Here is a 22,942-nt window from a genome sequence, read left to right as displayed (position 1 = left end):
CCACTGGGACACAATCCGTTTGAAGATTTATGTAAACCTCTGGCCTGAGGTGACACTGGGATCCAGAGTAGCTTGGAGAATGTCGACGGGAGGAGAGATACTTGTTAACGATCTCTGATATAGCAAAGGATGGGTAGATAGACCCATCCTTTTCTCCCCTACGGAAACATTCAAGACCTTATGAAATGTCAGCAGTTAGCATTTTAAAAAAGAAAGCAAAAATGAACATGTCTTTGTCCTAGCATTCAGCCTGTTATGGGTTTTGCATAACTGTACGCTTCTCTTACTCTCCACTAAAACACAGTTCTAACTCAGGGTATTAAGTCAAAAGCTTTTCAATGTGCCTTTCAAAAGACCCACCAGAAGTAAAAAACATCCTCTTAAGCACAATAAACTGCGTGGGTTTCTCAAAGGATTTATAAAGACTGCATTAAAAAACTAACAAGAACATTAGCAACAGCGCCGTACTGGATGCCAGAGAGCAGAAAGAGAATGATTTCTACAGTAATCCTGTTCCAGGAAACCGAAGAACAAATCTGGAACAGCGATTGTTCCCAAAGTGCCACTAAAAGCTGCTGTCCTGTCTTATCTTTGCAAAATAACTGTGCACAAGGACAAGAGTAATATTTCCCAGTCCACCTGCAGGAAAGACAATCAGGCTTTACCATAATCTGATCCTATTTTCTGTATTTCTATACCCAAAAGGCTCAGAAAGAAAGCTTGCTGCTGCACGGAGTGAACCACAGAAAGAGGAAGTATCGCATGCTTTAGTTGGGCAGCCAACATGAGTTTGTTTGTCTTATCTTTACATTTGATCTGTTCAGGGGGAGGACGCCTGGTTGAATGGTTCTTTGTGATTTCCCACCACAGCTTATAGCCTGCATGCTCGGAGCGCAGACTGGGTGGGCAGAAATACAATCAGATCTGACTGAACACTAAACAACGGTGGAGAGAACAAAACCAGATCTATAGCATGTCAAAAGTCGTGCTGTCGATTTGACTTAGTGTTCATAGCTTGGCCACTCTCTAATGTTCGCTTTCATGAACTTATTGTAATTGAAAGAAGCAGCAGATGGTGTTGTAAAGTGTTATATTTTGCAGCAATATTGTAACACGCCTAGTTTTAGAACTCCCAGTTGAGCTGTAGGGAGCGATGGTGCCAAAAACAGTCAAACCAGGAAAATCCTGCATTTATGGTAAATTAGGTTTGCTTGTCTTCTGTTGGCTAAAACATTGGTTGGTAACACTTTATTTGAAGGGGGTGAATAAGACTGTCATAAACATAACATAACACCTGTCATAAACATGAATAAGCCTTAATGAATATTTATGACTGTTGTCATAAACCGTCATTCGGTAAATTATGACACTTCTAATACAAAGTTGACATTATTCAAAATGTCTTTGTTATGATAACTTGATATTAACCAACAAATTATTACTGATATAAAATTGTTATAAAAGTATTACTGATTGCACTTTAAAAATTAGATAACTTTATGTTATTAAAGGTAAAGTTTAAACAGTAATGATTTCTGACGGTTTATGACAACAGTCATAAATATTCATAAAGACTTCTTCATGTCCATGACATGTGTTATGTTATGTTTATGACAGTGCCATGTCAGTCTTATTCACGCCCCTTCAATGGGTAACCAAGTGTTACCCATTGGTTTTCTAGTAATATATAGAGCCTTGCAAACATACTCATCCTCATTGAACTTGTTCACTTTAGACATTTTTTCACAATCTTCAAAACATATAACACAAAGAAGCACGTGACTGTCAATTGGAATTAAAATATGCATGTTTTTCTTATTTTTATTTTTTAAATACAAATCTGAAAAGAGCAAAGTGCATTTGTTGTTTCCCCAGGTCCTCGCTGGCTTGAACCGCCATTTGACGTCACTACAGCTGCAAGTCATTTACAGCTACTTTGCACATCTACAGACTGAACTGTTACCCCATGCTTTAGCTCAAGATAAGCCAGACTGACTGGAGAATGAATATCTGTGAAAAATAATTTTCAAATCTTGCCACAATTCTCAATTGGATTTAGATTTGGACTTTGACTGGATAATTTTTTATATTAATATTCTTTGATCTAAACTACTCAAATATGTTGCCTCACCTTATGAAAAAGACTTATGATAAAAATAAATACATCTATCATGGGTCCTTTGTTGTCATTTTAAAGAACCGCCATTTTACTTCTATTGTAAAATTTTAAAGTACAGAAAAAGATAAAAATCTGACCTAAAAGAGGATATTTTCCTCTACTGGAGGCTGATATTTATCAAAAACTTTCTAAAAAGAAAATAACATTACTGTTATTAGTTATTAAGTCTTTTGAACCATGTATCCTTACAACATGATACTGCCAAACCACATTTTATTATGGCAATAAATGGCCTTTAGTTTTCCTACATACATACAGTTAAGGGGTATCAGAGTAAAGGAAGCTAAAAATAAATGCAAGCCACACTTTTCAGTTTTTTTTTTTTTTGTTTGTTTGAAAAACATTTTGAGAAAGTCTTCTTACTTACACAAAACAAAAAAGCTTTACTTTGTGTTAGTCCTTTACATTCTAATTAAAAAGTGAGAAGATGAACAAAAAGGTCAGGGCATTTGAAGACTTTTCCTGCACACTAGATGAACAACTATGACTGGGAAGAAAGATGAGACTGCTACATAAAATTATTTCTTTGTTCTCAAACATGACTCAGACACTCATCACACCCTCCTAATGAAGACATTTGATCCTGCCTCTTCATCAGCCTGACCAAGCAGCTTCGGTAATTCCACCATCATTTGCTGCCATTGAAACCCTGGTCGGTCACCTAACACATTAATCCATTAACCGCTTCAGTCCTACAGTCCACAGGTCCCAGCTGACCCCTCGTTAAACTGTGTTTCTCAAGTCTGATTCCGGCGGAAAACAAATAAAACCCGAGTCAGAGAATCCGGCTTCTCGTGGATCACATCTTTATCCGATCATGGAGTCATCCGATTCCCCGGCACATGTCCGAGTCGCTGATACGTGATACGTGGAATCCAGCCCAGAGCCCCGATCGTAGATACCGGGCAGGCATGACACAGCGTGCCTCTAACCTGAGGCAGCATGAGGCTTGGGGAGCTTTTATCTTAAATTTATGTTCTGCCTGTTTGCACCAACCTGGCTGTTTGCTGGATTTGATTTAGGATATCTTAAATTCATAACCACTACATTGCTGTCAACATTTGCCAAAAAGCATTTTATCTCATACACTTATTTGTCCATCTGCTATGAAGCCCCTCAGAGATGGATAAAGTTGCGTCCTCTGCGAGGAGGTAATAAAATCCACTATTTGTTCTCTTATACAAATGGCTGTAATACAGGTGCGCCTCTCTTTCTGTCCGTTTGAGAGATAGCTATCAGTTAAAAGGGTAACCAAACCCCCTTCGCTAATCAACACACACTTTTTTCCCCCTCTACGTCGTGCTCTTCATTACATCCCTCTGTGAATAACATCTCCATTTAGCTCTGTTTACTAGAAGCATATGGTAGGCCGCTCCGCAGTCAGCAAGCTGTTCCTATGACTAACCTTTCCTCTGTGGGCTTTCTGTTGCCGCACTCCCATGACCACATCATATGATGACGATTTGCGAGCCTATCTGAACCATGAGCTGAACCCATGATAAAAGCGGTTTTGTCCTGAAAGAGGAAGTGTGGAAGTAGGGAAAACACAAGAGGAGAAAAAAAAAAAAAGGATTTATGATTCTATTGATCACAATCTCGCCATCTGTTTCTGCACCCTCCTTTTAGATGTAACACAATGCATCCCTGGGAATTAATAACCACATCTAATGGCTATAAAAAGCTCCAGAGAATCGGTTAACATTCTAGCCACTAAAATCAATATCCACCCCAGCCACAATCTTTATTTAATCTCAATATGGTGGCACAAGGAATTAAGGATGAAAAAGCTGATGTAAAACTACTCAGTTGGAACAGAAAAGGACAACTGATCCATTTAGATTATCTTAAATTGACCAAAGCATTCTTGTTCCTATATCCTTTGGATAAAAATAGCACCTGGCTGTCTATTTCGGTATCACTAAGGACCCCAAACAGCGATTTATCAATTAATTAATTAAAAGCATCTCTTGTGTGCTCATCCTTTCCATTCAGACGGATGCTGTTGTCATCTGTGGTAATTAGCCCAGCCTTAAAAGCATGAAAATCACTGTGAAGAAGGAGTAACTACCCGACTGCCCCTAGGGTGGGACAAGCAATGAGAACATTAAAACTGAAAGTCAGGCCTCATTATGCAAGAGGGGAGGGAGAAAAACGCTCTGCAGGTAATTGAGGCGATGCAGGCAGCATCTTACAATCACTGTGAGTAAGACTGAGAAGCAGATATGAAGTGGACAGGAAAATAACCGAAACCCTGCAGTGGTCTGCTCCCTGTAATCAGCATGCCTCTCAGTTCAGAATGAAAAATGGGGGCTTAGGAGCGAGTGTGTCTATAAAAAAAAGGCCTCTGCAAAATTCAAATAACGGTGCAACAACGGAGAGTTACGCTGTCACACTAAGGTTAGAAGTCAGAGTAAAGTGTTTTGTTTTTCAGAATTTGTGTTTTCAGCCCACTGAGTTATAACTTGATCATTTAAAAATCACGTTTCACTGTAATTATAGCTAAAAGTCTTCTGAGATGTGTCTCTACCAGCTTCATCTACAAACTGAGATGTTTGCCTTTTCTTCTTTGCACACTACCTCAAGTTCAGGCAGCCTTGGTGGAGAGCTTTCATGAAGGTGAGAGTTAAGGAGTTAATTTGATTTTGCAGCTTCTAGCAGGTTTTCTCCCAGGATTGTCCTGTATTTTTGCTCCACCCGTCTTTACATAAACTCTGACAAGCTTCCCTGCTGCTGCTGAAGAAGAAATGCATCCCAGTACCACAATGCTGCCACCACCATGTTTCACCAGAGAGACCGTGTGTGTTAGAGGTATTTTGCTGCATCGTTTTACACTCTGTCCAGGTTGTAACAGTAGGTGGACAGCCAGGGTTTGGCCTATTTGCAGTTGACTCATAGGATTAATTGAACTGATCTCCATGAGATGTTCAAAGATTTGGATATTAGTTTATGACCTAACTCAGCTTTAAACTTTCTCCAAGACGTGTCTGCTGTGTTCTTTGGTCTTCATAATGCTGTTTGTTCACTAATGTTCTCTAACAAACCTCTAAGACTTTAATAGAACTGCTGGATTTACAAATCCATTCAATAAATTATAATATTATAAAAAGTCCTGTAGTTTCAGTACTTTTATCACCAAGATAAACACGTTCTATTGATTAATTGCACACACAAACTAAGCAATTTATGTTAATTATGATTATTTTCCATTTAGTTAATGAAAACATGACATTTAAAATTAGAGCATTATACGTCAGACCAATCAAAAAACATTTTATAATAAAGAAACATGTTTTATTGTGAAAAATATGCTAATACCACCTTAGAGGTTGTTATGTTCAAAAGGTTCTTTTAATCGAACAAATGAAACTAATCAGAAAGTGGAAACAGCTGGATTCTGCTTACTAATTAGGTTACTTCAAACAGTTGCTTCCATTGGATTTTATTTAGGGGTATCATGGTAGTGGATGTCTGATCTGAAAAAGAATAAGGAATGAAAGGCATATGCTATGTTCCTTTGTTTGACCTGCCAAAGGTCTGTGGTTGTAACTTGACAAAATGTGAAAAGTTTTAAATGCGCATTAACACTTTTGCGAGGCTGTATATTCTGGCGCTAAATGCATTTCAAGCTTGTCACCTCACTGCTCAGATGTCACCAGTCAGCTGCCTCTAAAGCTTGATTTATCGAGTCCAAATGTTTGAGCATACTTGCGTCCAAGGTTGAGTGAACTCCAGTGTACACAAAGAAGCTGTTTATAGGCAACCACATCCTCGTTCTTCACGGTATTGCAATGACACCCGATGCATGTCTCGGCCGTCTGTCTTATCTGTGACTGTTCATTTACCAGAAGTCTGGGTCATCCAGAGTTAACTGCAGAGCACACACGCAGCGAGCGCAAGCGCACACTGAGTCCTTCACCTGTTAATGTGTGAAACGAATGACTGCTGCAGCGGCGCCACTGTGAGCACACCACCGTGTCCCGTCTTATCAGCTGGCTGCATGAAAAACAAAAAAACAAACTAAAAAGGCCTGTTTGTTCTAGACAGAGTCTGCAACAATCAAGTAGTTTTGCTAGAGGGAATTCAGTTGGGCCCAGGATGGCGGTAGCTCACAAGGCTGAGCAGAAAAACTCAGTGCAGCATCAGGGGGAGGATGAAGATCAAAGACAGGTATGGGCTGAATGACACAATAGGCCTACGCCACAGAATCGGCTTAACTCTACAAACTCACAATCTTATCTAGGTCAGAGCTGCACCTCTGAAGAATCATCCCACCTCTCTTTCCTGCCAGCTTGATGTCTTTGTTGTTATGTGCCATGATGTAATGTACTGTAATTTTGCAGAGTAAACTCAAGATGGAGAGCAGATTGCTGAATTTATTTTCTACAGAGCAACCAAGGCGACGGGGACAACCGTTTCTTTGAAATGTGAGCCGCGGCAACCAGAGAAAAATCTGTTTGCAGCTCTAATTAACCTTTAAATCAAAGTTTAAACCAGCTAAAAATGTGTTTACACTCTTCTACTGCATCTCTAAAGTAGAAACAGCAAACAGAAGAGCATTTGATGAATTACAATTAGCTGGAAAAGCTGAAAAAAGAGCCATTACGCACCAGTGAGACCCAGCTACTCCATGTAAATGATTAAGATGTTGTCTCACTTGTCTCTTGGTGCTCCTATCTGGTTACAAGGCTAGTATTACTGGAGTAGCTAGCATTACTAGATCCAATGCGTGCACTCTTATCTCAAATGTGCTCCGGCCCGAAACAGAGCCACACAAAAGGATAAAAAGAGACAGACGGAGAGGAAGAGAGAAACTTAGGAGGCTGACTAATGGATTGGCCGTCTTCTGTTTTTCAGACCTGATGGACTGCTGAGAATGTCACGTTAAAGCCTTCATGCAAACAGGATTTGATGCCGAAAAAGCACGCACTCATCAGACTAATCTGTCAAAACGGAGTTAATTCGCTGTGATGATGTCCCACCAGCTTTGACTCATCTAAACTGTCGTCACAGTTTAGATGCGCCCGGCCACGCTTCCTCGCTTAAATTGCAAATCCAATTAAATAATCAAGAATGAAATTGCTGTTTATTACGCATAAGATAAAAGGAACATTTAAATGAAATGAAGCGAATATATAGCGAACTTATCAGTGCGACAGGTGAGATTTGAAAGGACAAAACAGCAAATAACTAAACCAGCATTCCTGCATGTTTTTCATGAAAAAAAAAAGACTTGTCTAGATTCAACTTTCTAGAGTTCACTGTCCTGGACAGCTACCTTAATATTTAGGATACTAGAAATTACAGAGAATCAACAAATATGTATGCAGCAAAGTTGGCTTTAAGGAAGGAAGGAAGGAAGGAAGGAAGGAAGGAAGGAAGGAAGGAAGGAAGGAGGGAGGGAGGGAGGGAGGGAGGGAGGGAGGGAGGGAGGGAGGGAGGGAAGGAAGGAAGGAAGGAAGGAAGGAAGGAAGGAAGGAAGGAAGGAAGGAAGGAAGGAAGGAAGGAAGGAAGGAAGGAAGGAAGGAAGGAAGGAAGGAAGGAAGGAAGGAAGGAAGGAAGGAAGGAAGGAAGGAAGGAAGGAAGGAAGGAGGGAGGAGGGAGGGAGGGAGGGAGGGAAGGAGGGAGGGAGGGAGGGAGGGAGGGAGGAAGGAAGGAAGGAAGGAAGGAAGGAAGGAAGGAAGGAAGGAAGGAAGGAAGGAAGGAAGGAAGGAAGGAAGGAAGGAAGGAAGGAAGGAAGGAAGGAACATAAAGTAGGAAAAAGCAGTGAAGACTAGGGATGTAAGAAGGATTCAAGAGGGAATCCTTCTTACAAAGGATGGGGTAAGAGAGGAATCTGGAAATACTTAATATTGCCCACTCGTTTTTCTCATTTCATACTTTCCAGACTTGGAATATACTGAAATCAAATTTCAGATATTTCCAGACTGTATTGGAACTATCCTGAGCAGCGAGGGAGATAACACTGGCTTCACTGCAGAATATTCAGCCTCAACACGCCCTTATTAACACAGAGATGCAAACAACCAAGGTCCAAACGCAGGTGGACTCATGCAGCTTCATGCACGAGAATTTATGTTGCGAATTTACGTTACATTGCGAATAATCCAGTGAGCAAACCTTAACGGTTTTAAAAAGCTGAGACTCTTTTTTTTAACAAATAAGGGGGAAAAAGGCCCCCAGTAGACTGTGATGAATGAATCAACCCAAGCATGCTGTGAACATTATCAGAGTGGGGGATGAATGAATACATTATCATGCAGAGCACAACTTCAGTCTTCCTGCCTCACAGCTTGTATGTCCTCTTGCCTATCAAACCTGCTCTCCTGATTACCTGCACTCATACAGAGCACCTTTTGTCCATATTAAAGGGGGAACGGATGGGGCGAGGTTGAAAATTATTTCTTTTCACAAGAACTCATTTTGAAAGAGAGATGTCTTGAGTTTCTTTTTTTCCCTGTGTGACTCAAAGCCCCGCTCCCTGCCTCCTTTACTTACTCTGCAGGCTATTTCCACTGCCCCCTTTGACAGGCTGTCTGGCTTTCAGCTTGTCTTCTTAAATATCCGAGTTAGCTCTTTGAGTCTGTGCATTCCTCGGTTCCCCCTAACCTGGATATCTGCATGGCTGTCAGGCTGACTGCGTGACTCTGTCAGTTGCTGCTTTCCAAACATTTCCTTCTACCTGCCACATTTCTATGTGAGTAATTACTGCTAGGATGAATGCTTTAAAGAAGCACACTGACAGTTGAATCTTGTTTGTTTCGTTTGAACAAATATCCATGGTTTTGCAGTCAGAGTGCAAAGTCAAATTAAAACTTGATGCAATAATAAACAGGGCTTCCTCAGATAGCTAGCTTTCCACTAATAGACATTATGGGATCAGTGCATGTTGCATCTGACTTTATGATCAGAATATGGAATGAATTAGACTTCATATAACGGTATATGGGTAGGATCTGTTCATACGGTGCATTAGGTGGTTAATTTAATTAAAAATACATCTAAAAATATACATTTTGTATTGGTTTATAGCTTTTATAGCTATTTCCCTTTTTTTAAAACCGTATCCGTAAACAAATCTAGGTCAAAAGCAAAAGAAAACAAAAATCATATTCATATTTAGTTGACTCAAAACATTACTTCAGAAGTATAGTTTGTGTTCAAGTTGCAAGCCAAATAATCTGTCTGATCTGCAATTTGCCATGGCGCTGACGACGACAAGCAGTGGCTGTACTTGCATGAATGGGGACTTGGGTGAGCCACCCACCCAGTCAATTAAAATGAGATTCTGGGGTGGGATAAAACACACCGGGATGCCAGCTCCCCATTGACTGCACATGCACAAAAGAAGTAAAAAAAAACTTGCTCTGTGCACAACTGACAGATAACTTTCATTATGCTGCTGTTTTCTAATGCTGCCCTTAGCAGCTTCCCATATGACGTAAGTCATAACTGATTAGTTTTAATGCAAACCAAAATAATGAATGACTCAGTTTCATGCACTGGAGCATGCTTACAAATAGAGATGATGCCATTTTTTGTGCCCCTGGTAGTGGTGGTTTGTGATGTGGGCAATATGGCTCTCTGCACTGGGTGGCATTCTGTCAAGGGGCAGGAAAAAGCTTACAAATGAAGTTTGATACAACACAAAAGGGTTGTTTAACCATTTCTCAAAGATTGAGGAAAAAAGTGGGAAAATTCAAATACATCAACAATGAGGAGTTTATCCCAGAAAATTTTACAACACTTTAAAAATGCAGAGTCTGAACTCTGAGATGGTAAAAGTCCACTAACTTTCAAAGTCACCTGCACTGAATTTTCTGACTTGAAAATCAGAGATTTCAATATTCTGAGTAGAAATACCAAACAAATTTAGGGATATATTTATATAATGGTAAAATACAACAAATGTTCTCTAAAAGTATCTAAAATGGCCAAATCATAATCAATCTTATAGAGGCCAAATTGTCCAAATTCATTTCAGATAGATTGAGTTCATTTCATAGATCCAGTCAAATTTGATCCTAACTATAGTCACCATTGAACTGAAATATTTCACAACCTTCATGTTGAAGGTTCAGTATTATTTAAGTAAAACCTACATGCCAACAACAAGGTATTTCTCCAAACAATGGTTGTTTTTTAGTATTTCCATGAATGTTAAGGATCACCTCACAGTGTTGTGTCTGCCTGCGAGTCGCCTCGTTTACCTATCAGGCTTTCCTCCCAGTGTCAGCTCAGGCTGCTGTCACACCATACATTTAATCAGCCACAGCAGCTCTGAGCACATCCAGCAGCCTCCCGGTGCTCGCCGTACTCTTTGCACATGTGCGTGTGTGTGTAGGGGTGTGTGCGCGCATGTGCGTGTGTGTGCGTGTGTGTGTGTGTGTGTGTGTGCGTGTGTGTGCGTGTGTGCGTGTGTGTGTGTGTGTGATGTGAGGGGGCCTTTGTGAGGCCTCCACTCAGCAGAGTGGTGATAAGTACTCCCAGCCCAGCACTCTGCATGAGCTGATGGACAGACAGGCCAAGAACACTGGGAGCCTTGTGGTTTCAGTGTGTGTGTGTGTGTGTGTGTGTTTGTGTGCATGATGGTGAAGGGGGGGAAGGCAGTGGCTGGGGACTGGGGAGTGTGTGATTTGTGTGCTCTGTTTTTTCACCATTCGCGCCACCAGACCATGCCACATGGCTGCAATTTGTTCATTAGCAATGTAATAAATGTACACACACACACACAGAGGTAATATTGTTCGGAGTTCTGCCTGATTGGATTTTGAAATGGAGGACCCTCCAGGGAAGCTCTTGTAGTATGCCAACCACTGTGACCGAGAGGATTTCTTAACAAGGCTTGAGACAAACTCAGAGGTTTCCAGCGTTTGTCTATTTGCGGAGAGAAACGCTGTGAATGAAAACCAGTGCCGGTTTTTAATATGGCCAACATGGCACACCACCCAGGGTGGCAAAGTGTAGGGAGCTACACACAACAAAAGAACAAAAGGTTATGTAGTTGTACCACAAACAAGTTTTCTTTTGCTTATTTACATGAATTACGTTTAAATATTTCTAACACTTAAGACTGGTCTGATCTGGGTTCGATTCCCAGCCCCGGTCTTTCTGCATGGAGTTTGCATGTTCTCCCTGTGCATGCGTGGGTTTTCTCCGGGTACTCCGGTTTCCTCCCACAGTCCAAAAAACATGACTGTTAGGTTAATTGGCCTCTCCAAATTGAACCTAGGTGTTAGTGTGTGTGTGCATGGTTGTTTGTCCTGTGTGTCTCTGTGCTGCCCTGCGACAGACTGGCGACCTGTCCAGGGTGACTCTGCCTCTCACCTGGAACGTTAGCTAGAGATAGGCACCAGCAACCCTCCTGACCCCACTAAGGGACAAGGGTCTAAGAAAATGGATGGATGGATGGATGAATGGATGGATGGAAGACTAGTTGAACATTGACTCTTTAAAACAGAAGTTGTAGATTTTCTTCAGTTTACAAAGACATAAAAGGTGTTTTGAAAGCTTGTTTAGGCATTTGAAACAAGAGGCATGAAGGTATTTTAACTGCTCACATCAGACTAAATCAGTCTGAATTAAATTTTTTAACTCTGTGTGGCAGGTGGAGTCACACAGAAACTAATTTTTTTGCAAAATGGGCTTTAATTTTGAGGTTTTTCCTCCAACACTGGACATTTATCAACATTTTAATGGCCAGTTCTTTTCTTTTTTTAGCCCAGAAAAATACATAGATAATTTTTTTATGTCTAACAATGACAGATAAATTTTGTTAGCTTTGTTTGTTTTTCAAAACAATTGGCCATAGTTAGAAGTCCCCGTCTCAGTGTCTTGTTTCACATGTTTCACTTGTTTCAAACCTGTTTAAATGAAAGGTAACACTGTCCTTTTGATGTGTTTTCAGCAAAATCCTGCTCGGGGGTAGTTGTTTTGATCTGTAGCGAATTTTGATATGGCGATGTGGCTCACCACCCAGGGTGTCATTCCACTAGGAGTTGCACAAGCACTTTGAAAAAAATTTAGCTATTGTTGTTTAGGGACTGGCTTCACTTCTGGGTAGTGATGTGAAACTTGGTATCCAATTCATGGATTTTGTAACAGCCCTAAATTAAAAGGCTACTTCACGTTCCCCCACCCCCCCCTAAAAATCTGGTCTGAATTATTATTATGTCTGATTCAAAAAATAAAATACAAAGCAGGCTATTTTCACTGAAAAGAGACAATTAAAAACAGATTTTGAATTTTGAAGCTTCATTTTATTTGAAAGAAACAAGAACTGTCTCTGGTTGATTGCTCCAATCCAGATGAAAGTTTTTCCTTTTTAAATTTAAGGGTTAGACTTGCAGGTCTTTGTACGGATTTGTAAACCATCTGGAAATAATCAATATTCACCAAGGACCAATTACAACAATGATCATCATCAGTGTGTCAGATGAGCTCAGGAAGGCTGCTCCGATAATTACCTCGTGTCTAGGGTATCCATTGACGGTTGTTTGAGCAAAGCTTGTCCACTTAGCCTCGTAAATGTTTACATCATGACGTAGTAAGCAATATTAGATCATGCGATACTGCATCTCCTCTGAGAGATCATTTGACCGAGAGTGTTGCTGTGGAGAAAGTTAAGAAATGTGCAGGATAAACTAAATCTGTCCGGCCTGGTTTGGCCCCCGCGTGGAGACCAGCAGCTGGGCTGCTGAGAAGAAGCTGCTTCTTCCACATTCAGCGAGGCTCATAGCCTCTGGGAGAGAACGACTGCTGCTCCGCTATGAGCATACAGATCGACTTACACACTGGCTTTCCTCTGCTTTGATGACGGATGCACACACTCATCCACACATGCATGCCTGCCTCCACCGACACCTGAGCGCATTTCGGATTTGCACACACACACACACACACACACACACACACACACACACACACACACACACACACACACACACACACACACACACACACACACACACACACACACACATGCACCTTTACCCCCATCCTCCACCTGGATTAATTCACCTGCTGCACCTGAGAATGTGAGCGCTATGATGTCACCTGCAATCCCATCACTTCAAAGGCTCAAAAGCACTTCAGTGCCATCAGTACAGAGAGCAAACGCGACCTCTCGCTTCTTCCTTTGTCCCGCTGTCTCCTAATGGTAATTCCCCCGCAGAAAGTCCACACATGGATGGGGGAGAATTACAGCATTCTCTTCAGTCAGAGATTCTAAGGTTTCTGCCCACTGGCATCCACCGCATGAACCACAAGACAAATGACAAGCTTTCTTTAGTCCTCTTCAGTCTTACCAACTTGAAAGAAAATGCCCCGCTGCATGAAACTGAGTGCACTTAAATGTGCCGATGTGTGTCCATGTCCATTTGTGTGCACGCATTCAAGTAAAAGGTGGTTGAAAGCAGTTGAGAATCCCATGATTGGAGATCTGGCAGTCGCACGCTCTCCAAAAAGCTCCCAGTGGAAACACTCAAAAGCAGGGTACGATGCGGAGAGAAAAGGCGATAATACAAGCAACACATTAGGGCGCGAGTAGACCTCAAATGAGATTATGAGGTCATATCTGAGAAAAAAAGCCAAAGAGTGAACAATAGGAAAGTGACATCCTGTTATATCAGTGTTTGAGGCTCTTATTTTGAAGTAATAAAGAAAGTGGCTCTTTCCTTGTCCCTTCATATTGACTCTTTCCTTGTCCCTTCATATTGACTGAGTGGGATGATGAGCTAATATCAACGGTCAGCACCAAAAGCACTGACGAAGCCTCCACCATTTTTAAATGGTTTGCGCAGTAGCATTAGGGGTGCATGGCAGGAAAATGAAACGATGTCAGAGAAGATGCACTGTAAGGATACTTAGACCGGCTAATCGTTAGTTAGCCACTCACAAAGCTAAAATTAGCATCTGTTGTGTAGCAACCAGTCGGTGCTATGTTTCACAGTTTTTTTGCTGAACTGAGATTGCTTTTGATTACCACTAGTTCTAAAATACTCGAAATGCTTAAACCCAAATATTTTTAAATACATTTTCTTGTATTTGTGAAAACAGTAAATGGAGGTCTTCTCTTTCTCAACAGTTTTCTTCTGAAAGCATCGCTTTTTATTTGTTTTTGTAGCAGGATCTTGAAAATTCAGTAGAAAGCAGAAAAGTACACAGTGACAAACCAGATGCAAGCAATGTGAGAATAGTGCTACTGGTTAACTGTTAGCAGCTAACCAAGTTAGCATCTGCTTTGTTGTTTCCCATTTTGGAAACAACAAAGAATCCAATTCCAACCCTGTTTTATTTATTTTAAAAAAGGGTATAAACAAACAACAAACAGATTTGAAAGTGTGATTAACCAGAGCATCACACTTTTAAAATAGACCCAACAAAGACATAAGTAGCAATAAAACAACCAAAAGCCATAAAAGAACAAATCACAACGTGACAAAAATGCACTGTGTTTTTAGGAGAGACTTAGAAGAGATGAAGCTACGAAGCTACCTTGTTCCATAAAGATAAAACTTGTTTATTTAAACAAAGTATTGCTCAGATCTTGTTTTTTCCCCGTCAATCCAGTGCCACGAATCATACCATCTCATCTCATGAGCTGGATGTCTGGTTCTCACCCTAATCTCATCTGTGCTGACAAAATCTGAATGTAGAGAAAGAAGAACACATCTTCATAAGAAGAAGAGGAAAAAAATATTACGAAAGTGGTGAAGACTTGATAGCAAGAGGTAATCTCTGTCTTGGAGATTTTCTGAGAGGCTGATTCATATAATCCACAACCAAATAACACAATAATAAACACACTTCAGCATGATTTAACATCAAAGCATCCAGCCGAGCATAAAAGTGGAGACCCGGGCCTGTCTTCCATCTCAGCTCAGTGGAAAGAATTTCCATTGTAAAGTAAGATAAAATAACAGCAGTTCAATGTACTGTGACAAACCAAGACGCACCAGCCCCACGAGCGTGCTGTTCACAAGATGATGCCTACTGTGAAAATATTCTTCTGGTGTCTTTAGGAGGCAGAGAGCACAGAGATGGAAATAGTTTGTGTATGCCTGTGTGTGTAAGAGGGGGGGAGAGAGTGAGTGAAATTGAAGAGATGCACTCGCAGGGGGAGATAGAGGATTTACTGCCGAGATAAAAATGGAATCCATTTTGGTTCTTGAAGCACTCACATCCACAGTGTGAAGACCTGCTCAGTGCGTTAGCCTGCCACTGCTCTGTCAGTCACATCCCCCCTTTTTTTGCCTCCTCAGCTATGCTTTAGACTCTTCTCCCTTTTCCGACACTTTTTACACGATTTAGCTCTTCTCTAAACTTACGTCTCTGCACTTCATTTCCTTTCCTCTCTGTTCCTTTTCTTTCCTTTCCTTTCCTTTACTTTCCTTTCCTTTTCTTTCCTTTTCTTTCCTTTCCTTTCCTCCTCTTTCCCTCACTTTTCCTCTCTCTAGGCACCCCAACACTGTCTCAGGTCCTGAAACTATGGCAACCGAATGAGAGCAAGCGCTCTCTATGATTAATAGATGAGAGATGCAGTGCCAATCGCTTGGGCCTGGGGAGGAGGGACAGATGCACTCAAACAACGCCGCACAAACATTCACAGCGAGCACGCACACCCAAATCCACACCTCCGCCACACCTCCGTCATTAGCCACCTTTCGTCTGTTTGTCACAGATGCCTGACTTAAACATGGACACAAGCTATCAGTAGTGTTAGGGGTGGAGAACCAAATCAGGAGACCGATCCGCATGACATAATTTTCCTCATTGGCTCCGGACAAACAAACTAACCACAGTCATGACCGCAGCCGCGGCAACGGATGTGGCCCTAATGAGTCCGTGCACACAGCTTGGCCGTCCTTGTGACTCACACAACTCGTGTTTAAAAGCAAAGCAACAGCAGGACAGGAAATAGGACATCATATTTTAACACTGCATACCGTGTTTTATATTATCTGATCTGTGCGGTACATTGCTAGTCTCTTTTTAAGGCCAGACTTTCAGGCGTTCCCATTTAAAAAAACAAAAAAACAAAAGCCTGCTGCTTTCGGATTATCCCAACAAATGCATTTGCTTTCATTTCCATTTAGGTAATGACAAACGAAAAAAACATAATCTGTGACAAAGGTATTACAGCATGTTATTGTTGGATATGCTTAAGTGTTTGAAATAGGAAAAATCCATGAGGTATAATCTGATTTTGCTGTGTTGTCTTATCCAACATGCAGGCTTCTCAGCTGTCTTTCCCAACATCAGAAGAGGTGGTGGGCTGGCGATCGCTTTCTAATTCACTTAATTTCCAACAACAAAGCCCTGCCAAGGACCCACAGCCAACAGCAGACACCCAGTTGCCTGTTTTTTTTTTTTTTTTTTGGCAGAGTAAAAAACACGCTCAATCAATTATGCAAATGTAGAGAATATGAAGGCCATTGAACACATGAATGGTTAATTCAACAGTCACTCATGGATTCAGAAGGGCTAAGGCTAAGTGATGATGAGAAAGTAGTCAGTTAGAACAACACGATAAAACTTGGAAACCGTGGCATCCATGCGGGTGTTTGTGTTTATGAGTGAAGGGCAGAACGAACTGGAGCCAGACGCCAAAGCCCGAGATGCTGCGACAGTGATTACATTCTCAATGAGCCATACAGTGGATAGAGAGCATGCTGGACTGTAACGTACAGAAGGAACACCAGGCTGTTGTTACATTGTGACCACTACAAGTAGAAACTCGTATGGTTCAGGTGTGTGAAAACAGGCCAGATTCCCAACAGAAACACCAAATTAGCCCTTTAATTTGACTCCGAAATCAGATGCAAACTTCATCGCGTTAAGCCACCAATTATTGCAATCAACTAGTTATCCGAATAAGAAATACAGTATAAAGTTTTAAGTGCTCAATGTAACCCCACTCCCAACCCTCATGCCATGGCGCCCTGGGCAGGGTGCCATATCCCTCATAAGACCACTACTGTTCACCAAAGATGGTAATCTGACACTTTCCAGTTGCACTTAGCCCGCCTTCTGTCTTTCCTACCACAACAGAACCTCACTGTGCACATTAACAGGATAACCTAAGGATAATTCAAGATTATTTTTAAGTGAGTTTCTGTGAAAATATTAGAACCAGTTAATATGTTGAATTGAGTAGATGATTCTCATAGGGTCTTCATTTTGTGTAAACCCAAACGGGTTGGCATGCAGCTAACCTGGGAGGAGCCAGAACCAAACCAGACTTACCGTCTTAAAATATTTCTAATCTCCAAAATATGATAGAAGTTTAGGATGATGCTGTTTTGTGAACCCTTAAGCTGCCTTCACATTTGAGTTTGCTGGTTATTTTCAGACTGAATATTATTTATACAGGAAACTGAGGTCGGAGGCAGTGTGACACCAGTGATCTTCCTGCATGAACCATCCACTGTTTCCAATCAGATTGACCGGTTTACAAAAAAGTACATAATGCATGTAAAACACAGCACTATTTTATAGATTTTTTTATTAGTATTATTGTGAATTAAATAGCTAATCTGCCTGGAAACATGTTAAATGTTCTCAGTACACACATTAAGGTCATTTGAGGCAACGCAACACCTTTTACCCTCATTTCCTGTGTAAATAATCATCAATTTCTTTGGAATTACACACATAATGGAAACCTAATGACCGTTTAATAGTTCATAAATAAATAAACTATAGATGGGAAATTTTTAAACCTAGAGCTGTTTAAGACAGGATGAAATCCATTTTGGATTTCATGCCAACAAAGATGTTAACTGTTTATAAAGTCTTGGAAGAACCTCTGTTCAAAAATCATTAATTATATCTATAAGGTTGTCACTCTGATCCAAGTCTAATTCATAGAAACAGTATTTAATCATTTCAAGTTTATAGTGTCTTATTCACTAAACTGCATTTCATTTTTTTAAATTTAGGTCCACTCAGGTGCCAAACTATCACCACACAGAGGCAAGAATTACATCAATTCCTATTGAAAAATCAATCAAACCAACACGCTGAGCTCATCTATTTGGCTTGAGTGTAGATCCGTTGAACCATATGGTGCAGCTGACCCTAAAAACATTCTGCATCAGCAGCTCTTTGCACACAAGTATGGAAAGTATGGTGAGGCTTTCAAAGTTCCTGCAGCAAAGACCTAAGGGCATCGCCCAGATGTTCTCTGTTGTTCATTTCCGGTAGTAAAAAGGTAAATTTCATGGCCGATCTATGGTCACAAATAGCTACAAACAAGCAAATCAAAAATGTTCTGGCTCAACTTGAAAGCAGGAGGATGTGAGTAAATAAACCTCTAGTTCTGAAGAAAACCCAAATACACACCAGACTATCTCCTTTCATTCTGCTAATATCCTCAGCATGTTTTCCTTAGCAAAAATGAAAGCCATTTATCAAATAATGAGTTCGACTTCAGAGGGTCGGGGAAAATCATAGCAAGCCTAAATGAAAGAGATGGAGCAGAGGAGGTTAAGTAGAAAAATGTTTATCCGGAAGGGGACTTGTGTAATGCAGGTTAGAAAATCGTCCTCTTTTCGCCTTCTGGATCACAGCAGAATAAAGTCAATTTAGACACAGCTAAAGTTAGCAAATGAGCCATGTTCATGCATGTGAAAGACCAGTCCATGAACATGTTTTTTATTCCTCTGACCTGTATTTCTAAAATCAAAGTGTGCCAAATTTCCCCAGCTGCAGAGGGGGCTTGTCACTCGCTATTAAAGCGGGTAATTTAAGTGGCAGCAATTTAGAGAAATGTGGAAGCTGGAAAATAGGTTAAGCATCAATAAATCACATCCAGTGGAGGAAAATGGGTCCGATGTTTCCTTGTACTCTAATTGTTATAAAAAGAAAAAATGGAGCCCACACACCAAGGATGCACATCAATAAAACATGGCTTTTATAAAATATGCATAAATACACACTCTGCTGAATGCTGGGTATTGACACTGGCTGAACAAGGAGCAGTAGTTAACAGCAGTTGGCTGCTCTTCGTGTTTATAATAGACGGCCAATTCATTTGAACAGGAGCAAAGCCATTTATCAATTATTCAGAACCTCCGTATTCAGTATCCGCGTGTGTCCTTAACTGGCAAAGGTAGAGACCAACTCTCTCTGCCTCTCTCTCTCTCTCTCCAACACTCACACACACACACACAAACACTGTGACAAATTCACATCAGTCACACACAAAGCCGTCCCCACTGCTATTGTTAGGGGATCGGCGGATCAAACGCTCCACGGAGCATTGCTCCAAATACAAGCATCAGCCCGGGTCGCTCCGCTGTGTTCTGCTTCTCCGCGAGGACAACAGGCGGGCCATTGTCACAAAAGGTAATCATGCTGTAATTCATGTATCAGCACCTCTGCATGACAGAGTGTTTATATAAGAAAGTGTTAAAGGTAGGATTAGCCTTCTGGGTTTGTGGTGGTGAGCAGCAGCCGTAATGAAAGGAACTGTTTGGGATTTCCAGACTGTGGAAGATCATAAGAAAAACTGAATCCAGAGCATCTGACTGCCTTCAGGCGGATATTGTAGGAAGAGAAGTGCAGGCTGTGGACAGATACGGAGTGTTTTCGAGTCTGTCCCATGCACAGTTTGCAGAGGGTTTTTTTTTTCAATTAGAGAAAATGTCCAAGGTACAAAAGTAGAGAAAAACTGAACCAAGACAAGCTGACGTCTAGCCCTTCATTGTAGAAGTCCCTGTAACAAACACAATTTCCTTTTAAATGCCTTCTTACAGCTTGCTTCCTCTGAATACTGATACTGAAAACACAACTTCACTCTATTACTACTTCAGCACTGACGATTGCTTTTGTCTACATGGCCTGTAGGTATCAGATTTTGGACTTTCCAACCAGGGTGCCACCATTCAGGACCGATCAAGTAGAAAATAAGACATTTTCAGGTGCCATAATCTCTCAATGCATCTAATAATTTTTCTATTTCGAGAATTCAATAATCAGACGAGTTGATATATGGCAGTTTTTTTCGATTTTGTTATAATTTATTTTACCTTGGCTCAGATTTTCGAACATTTAAAAAAAAAACATCTACTATGAAGCGAGAATCCCAGAAAATCTGACCTACTTGCACTTTTCCCCGGTAAGGCAGGCATTCCTATTGCCAGGTCAGAGTCAGTTCAATCCAGAGTCTTCCTATGGCACTTTACAAGTCAAACCGATCTAATTCAGTTATAAAGGAAAAAATATATCCAAACCAATCAGTATATCCAGATTCAGCTCAATTCAATCCAGCAGTGGGGCTGAAATCCAGTTTATAAGAGCAGAGTTGGCCCACAGGCTGCAAATGCACATTATCTCTTATTTTACAAAAAGATAAGCCAAATACTTCTTCTGTTCAGAGAGAAAAAAAACTGAAATGAATAAAATGTTTTTCTTTCAGTTTCTCTGGGAAGAAAATCATTTTTTTCTGAGCTGATACCAGAATTACATTTCCCAAACACCATGTGCTGCTGCTGAAAATCAGCTGACGGGAGGCATTTTTGGCTGTGTTCGTTTCATTCTCTTTTGCAAACTTCACAATCTGTAACCTACATTTGGAGTTTTCAAGCCTCCCCCCCCCCCACCACACACACCTCTCCCAGCTCTTCCCAGTGTCTCAGAGGGGAATCTTTAACACTGGACAAGGAGAGCGGAGGACGATAGAGGAGAGAAGAAGAAAGGAGAACTGGCAACAATGGAGTAACAGGGTGTTGGCAGTCATGCTTGTTAAAATAAAAATCAGTTTGATGCTATAACACTGTTTTGGTCCTGTTTTTATTCTAAATTGCTGCTGAAGCACTTGGCCTAATGGCAAACACATTTGGCTCCGGGTTAGAATTGCAAACATATAATTGATCCTTTTGGACAAGGGTAATTGTGACCACTCCACCGCCTGGTAGCTCGAAATCCTTGAACACACCCTAACCAGAGTCTGTGTGTGTGTGTGTGTGTGTGTGTGTGTGTGTGTGTGTGTGTGTGTGTGTGTGTGTGTGTGTGTGTGTGTGTGTGTGTGCGTGTGTGTGTGTGTGTGTGTGTGTGTGTGTGTGTGGGGAGGGGGGGGGGTGCGTGTGTGTGTGTGTGCGTGCGTGCGTGTGCGTGTGTTTGTCTGTGTGTGTATGCATGTAAAACTGTAAGTCAACAGAGACATGAAAATCCCGATCTGAATGAAAAATCGATCATTATCGACATCGCTTTGATTGAAAAAAAAACTGTCAACTTTAGTTGCATCATTAGAATTCCCACTGATTACAAATTTAATTAAATCTAATTTCAGTCATGTGAAAATAAATGTGCTATTAACCATCTTTTGAACTGAGCATATAGCCAATTAAACTTACATAATTTTAGCTGTGAGTCCCTAACGTTTCCAGAAAGAACAAAAAAAAAAGTTGATTTCAAATTAAAAACAAATTTGTTACAAATAGGAAAACTGTCTGTGAGGTCATAAAAGTTGTCCCTTCATGTACCTGCTGATGCTTCACATATTGCTTTTCTTCTGTGAGTCCTAAACAGAACCTTAGAGACTACAGACCTCCTTTATTCCATATGAATAAACACCACAATAAGGGGTTACGCACGAAAGTCTCCTCTTTTATGTTATCTTGTAAAAACTGTAATAATCCTTATATAAATTCAAAGATAATACAGATTTGTGCTCGCTTTGTTTTGAAACAAGTTTTTTTTTTTTTTTCTTACGCATTGGGTTAATAGAGTAAGTCCAGTGGCGCTTGTGCACTTGTCTCCCGGCTGTACAGACTGGTGGAAACAGACAGGAGGAGGCAGCTTTTAGCGCATAAAGTTTGACATAAATAAAGAAAAATCTTACCTTCAGCTCATGAATGGGTATGCCAGCTCTGGTGTTTTTTTTTTTAATAATCCATTAGATCTGTCCTTTCAAGCAGTTCAGATGGGGGAGCTCGCTTCAGAATAACAATACGAGCGCTACTTTTCTCTTGCGCTTCTTTTTGTTACATGCCGCGCTCAAATCGCACCTCTTCAAATCGGAATATCCATCAGAAATCCACACTAAACAGATAAGCGATGTTCTAGTTCTTAGGTTCTCCTCAGGTGAGACCGGACGGACCGAATCGACAGGGTGTCCCAGAACGAGCTACGGAGACGTACGCAGTCCTCTTCCACAAAAGCCGACGGTCATCCTATTTGGAGAAGCTTAGACTGGAGCGGAGCGCAGCGAGCCCAGCTGTCACCCACCCGCTGCACACTCACACACATACACACACACACGCTCTCACACATACAGGGAGGAGCCACGTCTGAGGAATGGGAGCTATTGTGTCAATGGGGGCCAGTTTTGGACAACTGTACTTCTATTTTTACGCAGCAGCCTTTCAGGAAAAATGCGCGCTGGGGAGAAGGGGAAAGATAATGATGGAGACAGAAAACAGCGAAATATTACGAGGTTATTGAGAACCTTCTTGCTTCATCGCAGGTTTGATCCTCCGTCGTATTACTCGCAGCCACCCTACTTTGCTATGGATGCGATCTGGACCATAGCTCTGCTTCCCTGGTGGTCCCTCCTGGTCTGGGGCTGGCACGCGCTAATGCGCGCACGCACAAAAGCACGTGATTCCCGGTTACACATCAACCCTGGAGTCACCTTAAAGTTCGCGTCATCACACAAACTCTCAAGACCGCGAAGTTCAGTCATAGTCTAAAAATGTTGTTACTATTGAAAAGTTAATTTATTTCAGTGAAACACGTTACATAGATTATTTACACACAAAC

General features: G+C 41.1%; 1 protein-coding gene across 2 annotated transcripts in view; it reads right to left on the bottom strand.

The window, feature by feature from the left end:
• Positions 1 to 22,717, bottom strand: part of sema6a (sema domain, transmembrane domain (TM), and cytoplasmic domain, (semaphorin) 6A) — a 145,192-nt gene extending 122,475 nt beyond the window's left edge. For both annotated transcript variants that reach the window (XM_008418244.3, XM_008418245.3), the window contains exon 1: positions 22,023 to 22,717. The gene's annotated coding sequence lies outside the window, so the exon portion shown is untranslated. The remainder of the gene's footprint in view (positions 1 to 22,022) is intronic.
• Positions 22,718 to 22,942: the final 225 nt, after the last annotated feature.

Source organism: Poecilia reticulata, chromosome 9 (assembly GCF_904066995.2).
Source record: "Poecilia reticulata chromosome 9, P_reticulata-male-v2, whole genome shotgun sequence".
Classification (NCBI taxonomy): Eukaryota; Metazoa; Chordata; class Actinopteri; order Cyprinodontiformes; family Poeciliidae; genus Poecilia; species Poecilia reticulata.
This window is presented reverse-complemented; position numbering and strand designations above follow the sequence as displayed.